Source organism: Protopterus annectens, chromosome 8.part0, assembly GCF_019279795.1.
Source record: "Protopterus annectens isolate FY-2018-M chromosome 8.part0, PAN1.0, whole genome shotgun sequence".
NCBI classification, from domain to species: domain Eukaryota; kingdom Metazoa; phylum Chordata; order Ceratodontiformes; family Protopteridae; genus Protopterus; species Protopterus annectens.
Window position 1 is genome coordinate 549538765 of NC_056741.1, and position 16350 is coordinate 549555114.

General features: G+C 43.1%; 1 protein-coding gene across 1 annotated transcript in view; it reads right to left on the reverse strand.

Moving 5' to 3' along the window:
- Window positions 1–16350, reverse strand: part of LOC122808922 (thrombospondin type-1 domain-containing protein 4-like) — a 2399573-nt gene that overhangs the window by 1677278 nt on the left and 705945 nt on the right. The window lies entirely within an intron of this gene.

The following is a 16350-nucleotide window of genomic DNA, read 5'->3' on the forward strand; positions in this document are numbered from 1 at the left end:
GATTTCTTGAAGTTTACTGTAGAGACTTCATGTTATGAGGTTAATTTCCTTGATGTCACACTCAGATTGACAAAAGAAGGAGAGGTAGTCACCAGGATCTATAGAAAAGCTGTATGGAAAAATGCACTATTAGCACCGGATAGTATGCACCCAGCTTACACCTTTCGTGGCATAGTCACCAGTCAATTCATTAGAGTTTCTAGACTCTGTCAAGATAGAGATGATCTTTTGAAAGAAGTTAACAACATGGAATCTCTGTTTAGAGACAGGGGGTATGATATGACCATGGTTAGAAGGGTGAGGAATGAAATTATTGGAGACTTAGAACATGACGCCAGTTTAGAATTTTCTACTAAAAGTGGATGCAGGATGGAAGCCAATGCTGGCTCCAGTACTCATGGAAAAAGGCTCAGTTATGTTATTAAATTTACTAATGAGGTGGAGAGCGTTAGAAGGGTGATAAGGAAGCATTGGAATGTCCTTACAGTAAATAAGGAGATTAGCAACATTGTAGGTCCCACACCAACATTTTGCTATAGCAACAGTAACAATCTCAAGAGACAACTCTGCAATGATCGACAAGTCACGAATACAGGAAAGTCCACCAGTTTAATACTAGGGGACTTGGTGAGAAAAGGAACATACCCCTGTTTACACTGTCCCAGGTGTAACAGTATAAGTAGGGTACAGAACTACCAACATCCTGATATGAATTTTGTCTTCAAACCTAGATATTATGCTGATTGTAATACCAAAAACGTGATTTATCTGGCCACCTGTTCTTTTTGTACAGTATTTTATGTGGGTCTAACTAAGAGAAGATTAAGGGACCGCATTTATGACCATCTCTATGAGATCCGTAAACAGGTGGATACAAATGCTTTGGCAAGGCATGTCAAAGAGTGTCCCTCTCATTCCTTTATATTTAGGGTTCTGGATATAATTATTCCAACTCTAAGAGGAGGCAGTATTGAACAAAGATTGGCTAGAGCCGAGCTACATTGGATACTGAAATTGGCGGCACATATTCCACCAGGGCTGAATGGTTCCATCTCTTTAAAACCCGTGCTGATTGAACGTAGGTGAAGTCTGTGTTTGTGCCTTAGAACTACATATTTCTATACTATTTAACAAAGCTAATGATAGCATCAGTGAGCATTAGGCTTTTTTCTGACCAGTGATATGTGTATGTAGGTCCTTTAATCATCTATAGCTCTTGATGAGCTGGATGTATAAGTATTTAAGTTAGGGTTATACTACCCCTTTGGAAATTTGGATGTATACTATTATGGGATGGATCATTTTATAATTTATTAAATTTAACATCATGGTCTGTATTCCATAACATTATACATGTGCATGTGTGTACTCAAGATAAATTTACTTTTTGATACTAATGATATATATATATATATATTTTTTACTGTAAGTATGCTTCATTGTAGATGTAACATTTAGTCTGATATAATGATTTTTGAGACTTGATCTCTGAACCAGTATAGTTTTTCTCTGGTACATAATTATGTACACTTGCAATAGGATGACATGTCTTTATTACAAGATGTAGGTTAAGAGTAGTTGTCTTGAGCATTGTAATATTCTTACATAGTGTTGGTTGTGATTTTTAAGTAAGATCTTTATGCGAAGTTTTGGGATTATAGCACCCTAAACATTGTTGTTTATATGTGTATGTATATATATATATATTTTTTTGTCGCATTAAGGACACAGATATTTTATATATGTTTTTTATTAATACATTTTTCTTGTATGTTTTGCATATGTTTTCTATATTTATATATATTTTATACATGCTTTGTAGCAATGTATTGCTATGAATATCATAGTGGTTATATGGAATTTTTGGTAGTTTTTTAGGCACAGAATATATCTTGTAATTTAATATTTGTAATAAGGGCCTCGTTTTTAATCATTGACTCGATAAATACCCTGCAATATGATATACTTTATTGCGTTTGAGAATGCATGAGATCTGTAGAAGTATTAGGTGTTGTCTCTAGTATATGGTTAGAGTATCAATACATGTGCCAGTAATTATCTTTGGCTATACTTCTCTACATTTCTCTACATTCATTTAGTGATATATTTATGCATGTCCTAAAATGTAGGATTAGGAATGATGCATTTATGTATGTCTTAAAATATAGGAACTAGGACCCTTAGGAAGTGTAAACTTGTATGCGTACAAACGCTGGGTCTTCATCGAATTTCTTTAGCTAGTGGGCTGTAGTGTTTCGCATTAGGACCAGGGGGACAACTTTTTAGAGTAGGAGGCATTCTTTTTTGAACACCTAGACATGTGATGTCAACAACAAATGGAGAGAGGCTCAGTTCGCAATAGTAGACAGTTTGCTGATGCTTTTTCGTGGAGTTTATCCCGCTGATGGAATTAGGGATTGAATATTTGTTTTCTATAGAACTCCGGACATTTAAGGTAGAGGATCTATGTATATGTATAATTTAAGGGATGAGGAGCATTACGGCAGTATTCTGTTGCAGGAATGTCTAGCATGTAAGTGATGCACACTATTTGTAAACGCTACACGCTCTGGAGCTAGCGTTTTTGTTCAGTAATTTCATTGAATATGCATTATTGTAGTATGATCATATATATACATTTTCTATCTTTACGCATTGTCTGAATTTAGTAGGGTTTTGTTTTTTAAAAAATCCAGCAATGCCTTGAATTGAATGTAAAGAAAAGAAAAGGAAAAAATGCATATTTGTTTTAACTTGAATCTGAACGTCATGATGGGACTAATTTGTTAAGAGCTAATTAAGGCTTAATTTAATGAGCCCGCCAAAAGTTGTCTTATTTAAGTACCCTGGAATTATTTTGTGTTATTGTATCTGATGAAGCATAGTTTAACTATGCGAAAGCGCTCATTCTGTGTTCCAAATAAATGATTTTTTACATCTTTATCGTGGATATCTTCAGTTTGAATTGTGATTAACTTGGGACTTGTCTATAGAAAGTATTTGTTCGTGGTGACTGTTCTCATTTTTTGGACTTCATTCTTCTAAAGACCCTCAAGATCACATTAAATACAGGCAATCCAGGAACGAAACCAAAAAATAAATTTTACAAGACAAAAAACAATACTACTGTAATTTACAGACAGTAAATCAAAATAACCCTCAGAAGTTTTGGACAGGTTTAAATAATCTACTACATCCTGGACAAACTTCAACCCCAATCCCTGCTGCTACTATTGATAAAACCCCTGAAGATGTTTCTGACAGTTTTAACCGATTCCTTACTGAGACAATTCAAGCCCTAGCTAGCCAACTACCTCCTAGCTCCCCTAGTCCTGAAAGTAGCACCCCTAGAAACCTACTCACATTCAGATTCCAAACAGTCGCCACTTCACTTATCCGTACCTTGATCAAAAAATTAAAACCCACTACACTTTCTGCTGATCAACTCCCTGCAGAGTACCTACAAAAATCAGCTGATGCTATTGCTTACCCCGTCTCAATACTAATCAATCGAACCATAGTAGAAGCTAAAATTCCTACCATCTGGAAAATATCCTATGTAATCCCACTTCACAAAGGAGGCAGCTCTACTGAATTCTCCAATTATAGGCCAATAGCTATACTCTCTCCACTTGCAAAGATTATGGAAAAATGTATTCATAGACAACTCATGCACCACCTAATCCAGAATCACCTTATGGCAGACACTCAGCATGGCTTCCGTCCTCATCACAGCACGACCTCAGCCCTCCTAGCCTTTACCAACACTATAAACCATAATAACAACAATAGTTATATATCCTCAGCCCTCTTCTTTGATCTTTCCAAGGCATTCAATATGGTTGATCATCAACTTTTAATCCACACCCTGCAAACATTCTGTCTAGATACTAGAGCCCTTCAATGGTTTCAATCCTACCTGAATGGTCGACAGTAGGCTGTCCTCTGGTAGAACAAACTCTCTAACCTTCTACCAAACACCCTTGGAGTACCACAAGGCTCTATACTAGGGCCCTTGCTGTTCTCCATCTTCATTAACGACCTTTATACTGTCATCCCAAAAGTCAGCTGTATCCAATATGCTGATGACTCTACTCTGATTTGCTCAGCCACATCTCCAGTAGAGTTATGGTCAGCTACCCAGACCACCTTTAATACAATAGAAAACTGGCTTTCTGAACATCGTCTGATCCTAAATCCCAAAAAAACTAAAATGCTGTTATTTTCACCAACATGTAGGTCTACCGCTTTCACCTTTACCATAATTCAAATGATGGCACAATAATCTCCCCTGACCCCTCTACAAAACTATTAGGTGTCATCACAGACAATAATCTAAAATTCGACCTATGTGTTAACCAAACTATCAAAACCATCAATAAAAAACTAGGGTCACTGTACAGAATAAAAGCCTTCCTAACCCCTCCAGCTAAAATTGCCATAGCTCGCTCTCACCTTCTTTCAACCCTTCTGTATGCATCCCCTCTACTCTCGAATTTAAACAAGACTGTCCGTAACAAACTCTCAATTTGCTACAACCACATTGCCAGGTTTGCCACTGGGCTGCCTTTTAGGACACATCATTGCATCAATCTAAATCAGCTTGGGTGGCTTGAACTACCCAGCCTAATCCAGTATAACCAACGGATTATGGCCTATAAAATCCTCTATAATCCGGACAATACTCCTGCACTTAAAAATATTATCACCCCCTATAACAATCCTAGACTGCTTCGATCCTCTAACAAACTACTAATTCAGACTAGCAAAATTAATAACACAGCCGGTGACTCTCTCTTTGCAAACTCTGTAAGTAGATCCTGGAACTCTCTTCCAGCTGATATTACCTTACTTTCCACCTTAGGTCAATTTAAAACTAGACTCAAACAACATTTGTCACTTAACTGGCTATGTCAATGTATCAAGCCTGGCTAACTCTCTCTAGAATGTGTAAAAATCTGTTAACCAGTTTACTGTGTAATTTAATTTAATCCTGACTTGCGCTCAGGATTAACTCTAACCTGTGGAACTTGTTTAACTTGCTTACTTATGTAATCTCTGTAAATAGTCTGTTTGTAATATGTAATGCTGGTATTATGTAATGCTGTATCTGATTACCCTTGGAGCTTTTCTCCCCGGACCACCTCTGAAAAAGTACAGTTTTGTACCTACCATAAATGTAGATGTCCGAACTGGATAGCATCTGCAGTCATAACAAGTGGGTTGTCCTGTCGTCAGGCAGCCCTTCAGTCGGCCGGATTCCAAAGTCCGGGTCCGGCTTCGGCTGATGTCGCACTCCACCCGACGTCATCTCTGTTGGTCTTCGGGTATAAAGGCATCAGCCGACGCCATTTTCCTCAGTGTTTCTTGCCCCAGATGCCAGTAGCCCTCTTGCAGGCTAAAATTTGGATAGATGCCAATGTTTCCAAATAGATAGAGGTAAACACAACAATAAGCATGTATGTACATATACACAAACAAATACACCATAAAGACTCCCCAACAGCTAGCTATTAGAAGGGTAAACACCCTAGGAGTACCACAGAGGGATGGAGGGAGGGTAATCCTGACTGCAGATGCTATCCAGTTCGGACATCTACATTTATGGTAGGTACAAAACTGTACTATGTCCTTCATGGATGCATCTGCAGTCATAACAAGTGGGTAGAATACCATAGCCAACTAGGGAGGAGGATAAAAGTAGATTATGGTGTGTTTAGGATCCCTTGCAGTACAGCAGTGGCAAACCCTGCTCGGGATCTGGAATATAGAGGCAAATTATAATGCTTGGCAAATGTATGCACGGAGGTCCAAGTAGCCGCCTCAATAATGTCTTTGGTTGCCACTCCTCGTAAGAAGGCTGTGGTAGTGGCTGTTGCCCTTGTAGAATGAGGTCTTATGTTCTGTGGAATTGGTTTTCCATGGAAGGAGTAACAGAATCGTATGCAATTTCCTATCCATTTGGAGATTGCCTGTTTGGAAATAGCTTTTCCTTCCCTTCCTGTTGCATAGGCTACAAAAAGTTGGTCAGTCTTTCTGCTATTTTTTGTTCTGTCCAAGTAGTAGCGTAGCTGTCTATGTACATCCAAGGTATGCAGTATTCTTTCCCCTCTGTTTTGTGGGTTGGGAAAGAAAGTAGGTAGGTGGATTGCCTGGTTTAAAGACACTCTGGATACCACCTTAGGCATAAATGTAGGATTAGTCCTCATGGACACTCTATCTTGGTGGAAGATTAGGAAGGGTTGTACTGCCATTAATGCATGTAGTTCTGAAACCCTCCTTGCTGAAGTAATTGCCAGTAGGAAAGCAGTTTTCCATGACAGGTGTTGTAGGTCTGCTGTTGCTGCTGGTTCAAAGGGTGCTAGTGTCAACTTTTCTAGCACAAAGTTTAAATCCCAAGTTGGTAATGGTGGTTTCCTTGGAGGTTTTACATTCTTGATTCCTCTGAGGAATTGCCTGAGCAAAGGGTGCGAAAAAACAGGTGTATCAAAGCTGTATTCTGCTGAAATAGCTGATGCATGTATCTTGATGGAGGAGTAGGACAGGCCTGAATGAAGAAGTTCGGCCAGATACTCCAGAATGTTAGGCATATCTATGTTTGACACATCTTTTCCTCTTTCCGTACTCAGATGACAAACCTTTTCCATTTTCCAGCATAGTTCCTTCTTGTTGAAGGTCTGCGTGCTTCAAGAATAATGTCTTTAACTCTTTGGGAAAGTTCTGGAATAGCTGCTGTTATGTGATGTTCCATGCAGTCAGTTGCAAGGTTTTAGGTTTGGATGTATGATGCTGTAGCTGTTCTGCGTTAACATCAAAGGCATCAGGGAATTGTCCACATATTGTTCGAGACATGCTCCTCAGTAGTGGGTACCAGTGTTGTCTTGGCCAGTTTGGAGCTATCAGGATTATCCTTGGGCGTTCTTCCTTGATTTTCAGTAGTGCCTTGTGTATCAAAGGAAGAGGCGGAATGCATATGCTGTTAGGCCTTTCCAGTTGAAGGAGAGAATCCACTTTCCATCCTAATGGGTGGAATGTCGTTGTCCAGAATTTTTTGAGCTGGTGAGTCCGAAGTGATGCGCATAGGTCTATCTGTGGCATTCCCATTTCTTTGAGATGGTCTTGAAGATGTCCGGTGAAGCTTCCATTCGTGGGCATCCGAAGTGGTTCTGCTTAATATGTCTGCTAGGGTATTGTCTTTCCCTGGTACAAATATTGCCTGTAACTGGATGTTGTAGCTGAGTACCAGGGTCCACAGCTCCAAGGTCATTCTGCATAGGGGGTATGAATGAGTGCCTCCCTGTTTGTTGATGTACCACATGACTGTGGTGTTGTCTGTCCTTATCATCAACTGGCCCTCTTTGAGAAATGGTTTGAACTTTTGGATTGCCAGTTTTACTGCCAGCATTTCTTTTAGGTTGATGTGCAGTTGAAGTTGCTCCTGTGTCCACAATCCTTGCACGCATTTGTCCAGCATGTGGGCCCCCCATCCTAGGTCTGAAGCGTCTGTTGTGATGGTCTGGCTTGCTTGACATCTGCGAAAGGGTAGGCCTGGGTTTGACTGGCATGCCTGAGCCCACCATAGGAACTCCTGTTTTAAGCATGGAATTAGTGGGATTTCTGTTTCTAGACTGTGTCTGTGTTGGGACCATAAATTCTTTAGGTACCACTGTAGTTTTCTCATATGTAGTCTGGCAAATGGAACCAAGATTATGCATGATGCCATGAAGCCCAAGGCCTGCAGTACTTTTCTTGCTGTTAACTTGTTTAGTTTTGTTAGTGCCAAGAAGTATAGAGGGAGTTCTTTTTGTTTTGCTGTAGTCAGGAATGGGATTTGTTTTACGGTGTCCAATTCAGCCAAGAACGTCCTTGTTTGGGATGGTATCAGCCTTGACTTTTGTAAATTGACTGTGTATCCCAGTGCTTGTAGCAAGTAAATGACCCTTTGTAAATCTGTTGTCAGCTTGCTTTTGTTGTCCCCTTGTAGCAGGCAGTCGTCCAGGTATGGGTAAATTTGAATTCCCTGAAGTCTGCAATGGGCGATTACTGATGCCAGGCATTTTGTGAATACTCTGGGCGCAGTAGATAAGCCAAAAGGCAATGCTGAGAATTGATAGTGCTCTGATCCTGCAAGAAATCTGAGGTATCTTCTGCAGATTGGTCGAATGGGGACGTGCAGGTATGCCTCCTTGAGATCTAGAGTTACCAGCCAAGACTCCTTGCCCAGCATGGGAAGAAGTTGCTGTAGGGTCAGCATTTTGAATTTTGGGACAATAATGTATGTATTTAAGGTGGACAGGTCGAGAATTGGTCTCCAACTTTTTTCCTTTCTTGGAACTAGGAATAGTCTGGAGTAGAACTCCTTTCCTTGCTCTGCTGTTGGCACTCTTTCCACAGCTCTCATGTTTGCTAACTCGATTATCTGGCGTAGAGCCTCTATTTTTTGATTTGGAGGTAGATTTGGCATTCCTCTTTTGACTGGAAAAGTGTGGAAGTGAAACCGGTAACCTTGATCTATGGTTTGTAAAATCCACTTGTCCTTTGTTATGTAGTGCCAGTTCTTTGAAAATAAGGTTAACTTTCCGCCTAGAGGAGCTGCTATTTGTTCCCTGGTAGGCGGATTTAGGGTTAAGTCACTGTGGTTGTGTTGATGTAGTGGCAGTGGCTGTGTCTGTGCCTCTGTTGTTACCTTGCCACTGTCTTCCTCTGTAGGCACCTCCTCTGGATTGGTTTCTGCCTCTGGAACGTCTATTCCTGCCCCTTTGAAATTTTGTGGAGTCAGGAAAGGACCAATTTTGGCAGGCCAGTTCCTGCTAAACCTTGGGGGTTGAACCTGCAAGAAATCTTTAACAGTTTGAACAGATTTTGCCTTTTCTTCCATTTTCTTCATAACCTGCTGGGCAGATGTACCAAACAAACTTGTCTTGTCCATAGGAGCATCTAGCAACTTAGCTTTAACATGATCCGGTAAAGCTTGTTCCTTTAGCCATGCATGCCTTCTTATCACTGTGCCTGTCATGGCTGATCTAAATGAAGCCTCCAGTGCATCATAGCCACATTTTAGGGAATGGTTGCTAACCTGTTGTATGTTATTTATCATCTCTAATACATATTTCTTATCAAGAGATTCATCAGTGGTTAGTTTTTTAGTTAACTGATCCAGCATAAACTCTTGGTATTGTATCATGTGAAACTGACAGTTTAAAGCTCTAGCTGAGAGAGTAGCTGAAGTGTAGACCTTTTTACCCCATCTGTCTAATGACCTTGCTTCCCTTTCAGAAGGAATAGGGTTTTTAGCTATGGTCGGCTACTGCCTTGGGGCCCTGGGATATAGTTTCTGGGTCTGCAAGTGGAGCCTTGTAAAGGTGGTGATGAGTATCTGGCACCCTGTAAAATCTGTCTGGTTTGGCAGGGGCTGGGGGTAAAGAATCTGGAGTGGAGCAAACATCATTGAAGGCATCATCCACCACAGAGAGAACAGGGGGTATAGCTAAGGGCCTGTGCTGTGGGAGGTGCAGAAAAGTCCTAAGTCTTTTTCTGGAGTCTGAAAAATCCTGTTGCTGCCATTGGAACTGTTCTCGCATGGCATGCAGGGTTTCCCCAAAGGAGAATTCTTCTGGAGGAGAAGCAGCTGGGATGGATTCTTCAGCATCAGAATCTTCAAAATTGGAGAAGGGAGCCTCTGGCTGGTCAGTTATGTCTGATTCATCAGCAGAATCATCAGAGGACACTGGCTCGGGGGGCTCTGCCCTAGGTCTCTTCTCTGGGGGCTGAGAGGCCCTGTCTGGGTGAGATTGAGATCCTCTAATTAAAGAAATTAAATCTTCTGCCAAAGTAAGCATTTGAGAACTAGAAGAGGGCCTGGATGTGGGTGGTTTAACAGGCACTGTTTTAGTAGTCTTGGCTGCTTTAGCCCTGGCGAAGGCCTTAATGGACATGGCTGCTGGAGGCCTAGCAGCACCACGTGCTGGGGTAGAAACATCCAAGGGATGGTGTCTGATAAGTCAACCACCGTAGTGGGTAAAATTTCTGAAGTCGTTTCAAGAGTTGTAGCAGGGGCCTCAGTTGTAGGAATAGGTTCAGCTGTACTTTGTTCAGTTTTCTCGGTTTCGCCGAAACCGAGACACTCGCGTTTGCCTGACCATGGTTTCGGCCGAAACCGCGGACCGCGAGTGTCGGTCTTTATCTTTGCGTTTTGCTAGATTGGGTAGTCGGAGGATCCGGCGGCATAATGTACGCAAAATCAGAACCGAAAAACTGTTCTGCAAACTCCGACCCGGCGCCTAAGCGTTCGTCGGTTGAAGGAAGCACAGGCCGAACAGGCTGCTACGTCGTGGGCTGGGCCTAAACAAGGCAGACAGTAAGAGTGGAAATCTTTATGAGGTATTTGTTTCCCACAGTTTAAACAATTGTTAACTTTTTCTGACATCGGCTGAGGCAAGAAAGAGTCCCCAACGGGGTACTTAGCTTTAGAAGTCTTCGAGTATTCGGTAGAAGTAATCTCTGGATCCGACCGACCGGCACTTGCGAACAGCTTCTGCTTGGCCACGCGGCAAGAAAGACTGAGGAAAATGGCGTCGGCTGATGCCTTTATACCCGAAGACCAACAGAGATGACGTCGGGTGGAGTGCGACATCAGCCGAAGCCGGACCCGGACTTTGGAATCCGGCCGACTGAAGGGCTGCCTGACGACAGGACAACCCACTTGTTATGACTGCAGATGCATCCATGAAGGACATTGTACATGCATCCAGTCGGACTATCCTGGTCAACAAATGTAAAATAAAAATAAAATAAAAATAAAATGTGTCCCCATTCTAAGTGAATGGAAGTGTCGTCTGACAAACGAAATGGTAGGGCTACTTATTTTCACAAACTGTGCTCTCATGATGAATTATGGGACCGTCTGACAAACGAAATGGTAGGGCTACTTATTTTCACAAACTGTGCTCTCATGATGAATTATGGGACCATTTTGCCTTCAAAAGGAATCAGGATGTTTGCCCCCATAAAGGCAGACAAGGACTTAAATAAATAAATAAATAAATAAATAAATAAATAAATAAAATTAGGAATTAGTACTTATTTTGCCACAGGCAGTTTTGGGAGGTGCTGTAATTCATAGCAAGATTAAAAAAAAATGTTTTTCATCATCAGCCCACAGTAGTCCTTTAAGGTTTTAGAGTCTGTTATCAATAAACATTGTAACATTACACTTTAAAAAATTGTTGTGAGCAGTAATTTGCACAGAGTGGTTACAGAGTTTGTTACTCATGTACTAGATGCAGAAAAGTGTCCTCTGTCCTCTAATAGTCTTGGCATGCAATGCTGAGCCTTAGCAGCAGCGCAGCATTCAGGATCAGGAAAGAATAGTTGTGTAAAATCTTACCATAAGCATAGATGTCCTTCTCTTCCATGTTGCAGTATTCTTGGAGTGGGATTTCCTGCCTTCAGGCGACCCGTACGTTGGCTCCTATACAAAAGCTTTAGCTTGACTGTTGCAGCTGTGTGGGACGTCACACATAGGGCCATAAACCAGGGAACTTGTGTGTGATATCTGCATGCACCATCCTCAGAACCTGAAGCTAAGCAGGCAAAGTAGATGGCCCAAGCAGGACAGACTGCCAAAGGTGACATGTATAATGCCCTGGGTCTGTTCTGTAATGGAGAGAGGCATCAGGGAACAATTAGACTGGTAGAGTCTGAGAGGGGGAATGATGGGTGGGAAGGAATACTGCAACATGGAAGAGAAGGATATCTATGGTTATGATAAGATTTTACACAACTATTCTATGTCCTTCTATTCCTATGTTGCAGTATTCTTGGTGTGGGAGAGTACCACAGCTTAGTTTGATGAAAGGGTGGTGGATGCAGAAGATGATGTGCATAGTGGACCATGTAGCTGCTTCCATAATGGAAGCTGTGTCCATGCCTTTTTGGAAGGCTTTGGAAGTGGCCACTGCTCTTGTGGAGTGTACTTTAACCCCAACTGGAGGGGGTTTTCCATGGTATGAGTAGCAGAAAATGATTGCCTTTCTAATCAAGGATGCAATGGTCTGTTTGGTGACTGCCTTGCCCAATGCCCTGGGGTGGAAAGATACAAAGAGTTGTTTGGATTTCCTAAGGTCTTTAGTCTTGTCCAGGTAAAATCTCAGTTGCCTGTGGACATCTAAGGAGTGGAATATCCTCTCTCCTTGGTTAGTGGGAGAGGGGAAAATTGGGTAGGTGAATGGATTGATTTAGACAAAAGTCATTGACTACCTTGGGCATGAAAGAAGGGTTATAGTTCTCAGAGTGACCCTGTCCCTATGAAAAATGGTGCAAGGTGAGCATGTCATTAAGGCTTGTAGCTCGGAAACCCTTCTGGCAGAGGTAATAGCCACTAACAGTACTGTTTTCCAGGTACAAAACTGTAGAGAGGCAGTATTAGCCGGTTCGAAGGGGGGCTGGGTTAGTTTTCCAGGATGAAGTTCAGGTCCCATGGAGGAGGAATAGGCTTCTTAGGTGGTCTGATGTGTAAGACCCCTTTAAGGAAGAGTTTCACATGTAGCCTGGCTAACAATGGAGGATCTAGAGGTAAGCAGGCTGATAATGCGGAGAGTTGCACTTTCACTAATGAATAGGAAAGTCCACCCTTTATAAGTTGACACATATATGAGAGGACTGGGGGGGGTGTCAGCCTTGTAAGGGTCCCTTTCCTGCCCCAGACACCACTGAGTAAATCTTTCCCATTTAGCAAGGTATGATTTTCTAGTAGTGGATTTCCTGGCCTCCCTCAGGACTGATAGCACGTCCTCTGAATAGTGGTGACTGAATGGGGTTAGTAATTTATCACCCACAGAGTCAGGGATAGCATTTGCAAGTGTGGGTGTAGGAGAGTTCCTTTGTCTTGTGTCAGAAGGTCCACCTTGTGGGGTAACTTGTAGTGATTGCCCTTGGCTAAATTCTACAGAAGAGGGAAACAGTGCTGCCTTGGCCAGTAAGGAGTCACTAGCACAATATTTGGTTTGTCCTTCCTGATTTTCAGAAGGACTTTCTGAATCAGAGGGAAGGGGGGGAAGGTGTACAAGAACTTCCCCTCCTACGTAAAACTGAAGGTGTCTACTCTCCAGGCTTGGGGGGAGTAAGTCTTTATGCAGAAGGTCTGCAGCTGCCTGTTGTGGGGGGGAGGCAAACAGGTCTATTTGTGGAGTGCCCCACCGGTGGACTATGTCCTGTCCAGCATCCATTCGTGTTCTGGAGAGCATGTTCTGCTCAGGAGGTCTGCTTGCTTGTTGTCCTGCGAAGGGATGTTGTTGGCTTGCAGGGATGGGTTGTGCTGGGATGCTAGGTCCCAAATTAGTAGGGCTAGCCTGCACAATTGGTATGCCTTGGTACCTCCCTGTTTGTTGATGTACCACATTACAGTGGTATTGTCCGTCACTATCAGAAGAGGACCTGGTAGCAGTAGGGGTAGGAAAGTCTGTAGCGCTAAAAGAACTGCTGTCATCTCCTTTACATTGATGTGTTTGGTTTTTATGGGAGGTTGACACTGGGCTTGGACTCTGTAAGAGTGCAAGGTGGCTCCCCAACCTGAGTCTGAGGCATCTGTGTGGGTTGAGGGGGCTGCAATGGAAGGCCCGGGTTTAGTTGTACTTGTTGGATCCACCAAATTATTTCCTTCTTTAAACAGGGAAGAAGGGGAATAACTTGTTCCAAGTGATTCTGGTGTTGTGACCATATATTTTTGAGGTACCATTGCAGTTTTCGCATATGCATTCTGGCCAATGGTAGCATGGGAATGGTTGCTGCCATCAATCCCAGGAGTCGAAGGAAGTGCCTTGCAGTGAATGTCTGGAAGAGCAAAACTTCCTGGAAGTGGGAAGTAAGAGACAGAACATTGTCCTGTGGAAGAAAGACTTTCATTCGTTCTGTATTGATTCTGCAACCTAGGAATATATAGTCCTTGTCCGGGTTCAGGGAGGATTTCTTGAGGTTTGGGGTGAACCCTAGACTTTGTAGTAGGGACATAGTGAAGTATAGATGTCTTAAGAAGGAATCTTCTGACTGTGATAGGATAAGGATGTCGTCCAGATATGGGTAAATATGGATTTCTAGGGTCCTGCAGAAGGCAACGGATGGAGCAAGACACTTTGTAAACACTCTTGGGGCAGTGGATAAGCCAAAGGGCAAGGCCGTAAATTGGAAGTGCGAGGATGGGCCAGAGAAACACAGGAAACGTCTGTGTGAGGCCCTGATGGGAATGTGCAGGTAAGCATCTTTTAGGTCCAAGGTGACCATGAAAGCCTTTGAGGGTATGAGGTGTAAGCGAGTGGGAAGTGACAGCATTTTGAAGGATGGTACCTGCAGGTAAAGGTTTAGGAAGGAGAGATCCAAAATGGGTGTCCAGACACCGTCCTTTCGAGGGACCAGGAACAGATGGGAGTAGAATCCCTTTCCCTCTTGCCCTATGGGAACAGGCTCTATTGTGCCTTGTTGTTGCAGGTCTGACAGAATTTGTAGAAGGAAATGGCATTGGTTTTTTGGGGGAAATGGAATGCCTTTCCAGGTGGGAATTTGTTTCCAGGATAGAAAGTATCCTTTTTGGATAATGGTTAATACCCATTGGTCTGTGGTGATTTTCTGCCAGAAGGGGAAACAGTGGGTAAGGCGAGCTGAGAGGGGCAGATGAGGAAGGCAGTCATGCATTATTGGGACCTCCCCTGTCCTGAAAGTGCTGTCTAGGCTGCGGAGGTGGGCCAGTGGGCCTGGATGAGGAATGTCTTGTAGTTCCTCTTCTGGGTCTGGAGGAGGAAGCAGCAGAATGCGGGTTACGCCTAACAAAGGCAGTCTTAGATGGGTAGTTTCTATAAAATTTGGGTATAGGGGATACCAGGAGATGATTAATATCCTGTAACTCTTTGCTTTTTTCTTGCAGATTCTTAAATAGGTCTGCAGATTGCTTTCCAAACAGGAAGTTGTGATCCAGGGGAGCATCCAAGATTTTGGACTTGAAGTCCTCTGGCAGATTCTGTAATCTAACCCAGAAATATCTCCTCTAAGGACAGATGATGATGCTGCAGAGCAAGCAGAAGCTTCTGCTGCATCGTAGCTGCATCTTATGGAGTGTCTAGCCACTTGCAGTGCTAAGGACAATTTGGAGGAGATATCCATTTTAATGGGACTGTCAGGAATTGAAGCCAGCATAGATGTGGCTTGCTTGGTCATGTGTGTTTGATAGTTAATGGCTCTGAAGGCCAAAGTGGAGGAAGTGTACACCTTCTTGTCTATCCTATCCATGGATTTCTATCTTTATCCATGGGCAAAAGGTAGCAACCTAGACTATTTATCAGGGGCAGTGGTAATCACTGCTGGGTCTGCTAAGGGTGGCTTTATGAGGAATTTGTGTTCCTCTGGCACCTTGTAGAAGTGGTCTGGGTGCTTAGGTGCAGGAGGCTGTGAGTCAGGAGTTCTAGAGGCTGCAGTAAAGGCATCCGAGTATGCAGGAAGAACAGGGGGTACAGCTGAAGGGGAGGGGGGACTCCACTTGCATCAGTTCAAAGTATCTTTTTTGGGTTTCTGTCATCTGGGAAGTATCCCATTTGAAGTAGTCTTTCATTTTGGTGAAGATTTCACCAAATGTAATGTCTTCAGGTGGAGAATCCCCTTCCACAGAATCCTTATCAGGAGAGTAATATTCCTTGGGAGAAGCAATCTGGGATGCATAAGAAATGGATTAATCTGAGGAAGAGTAGGTAGATTAATGTTCTTCTTCTTCCTCCAGGAGGGAAGCCATGGGAATAGAAGAAGCCGAGGTAGGCCTAGGGCTTAGCAGAGGCAATGTAGTTCTGGGTGAGGCAGAAGGCCTAAGGGCCATAAATGCCTGCATAAGAGAGGAGGTGAAGGCCTCCCAGTCTGGAGGGGCTTCAGAAGCAGGTGTAATATGTTTTGTTTTCTGCTTCTTTTTGGATGGAGTTGGTCTAGAGCAGGGTTTGGACGCATCTGTATCCGAGGTCTGGATCCTGGTCGAAGGAACCCCCAAATCTGGTTCCCCCTCGACATCGACAAGCGTTGGTGTCTGAGAAAGCTTTGCGGATGTGCTGGATGTCAGCTGTGCATCAGCCTCCGCAAGGGAGGTCGATGGAGCTGACACATCCGGCAAACGCTCCACTTCTGCATCGGCAGTTGGCGGGGCATCCGGGTACGAAGTGGCAGGCGATGAAGGCCTATGCATCTTGGCCTTCTTACGCGGAGGTTCTTGGGCGGCCTCCAAAGTAGGATCCATCCTGAGAGCCAGCCGTTTGAGGCGTTGATTTTCTAAGTAAAGGTTTAAAGCTGCCAGACGGCTACGCAAGGTCTTAGGCACAAAGGATT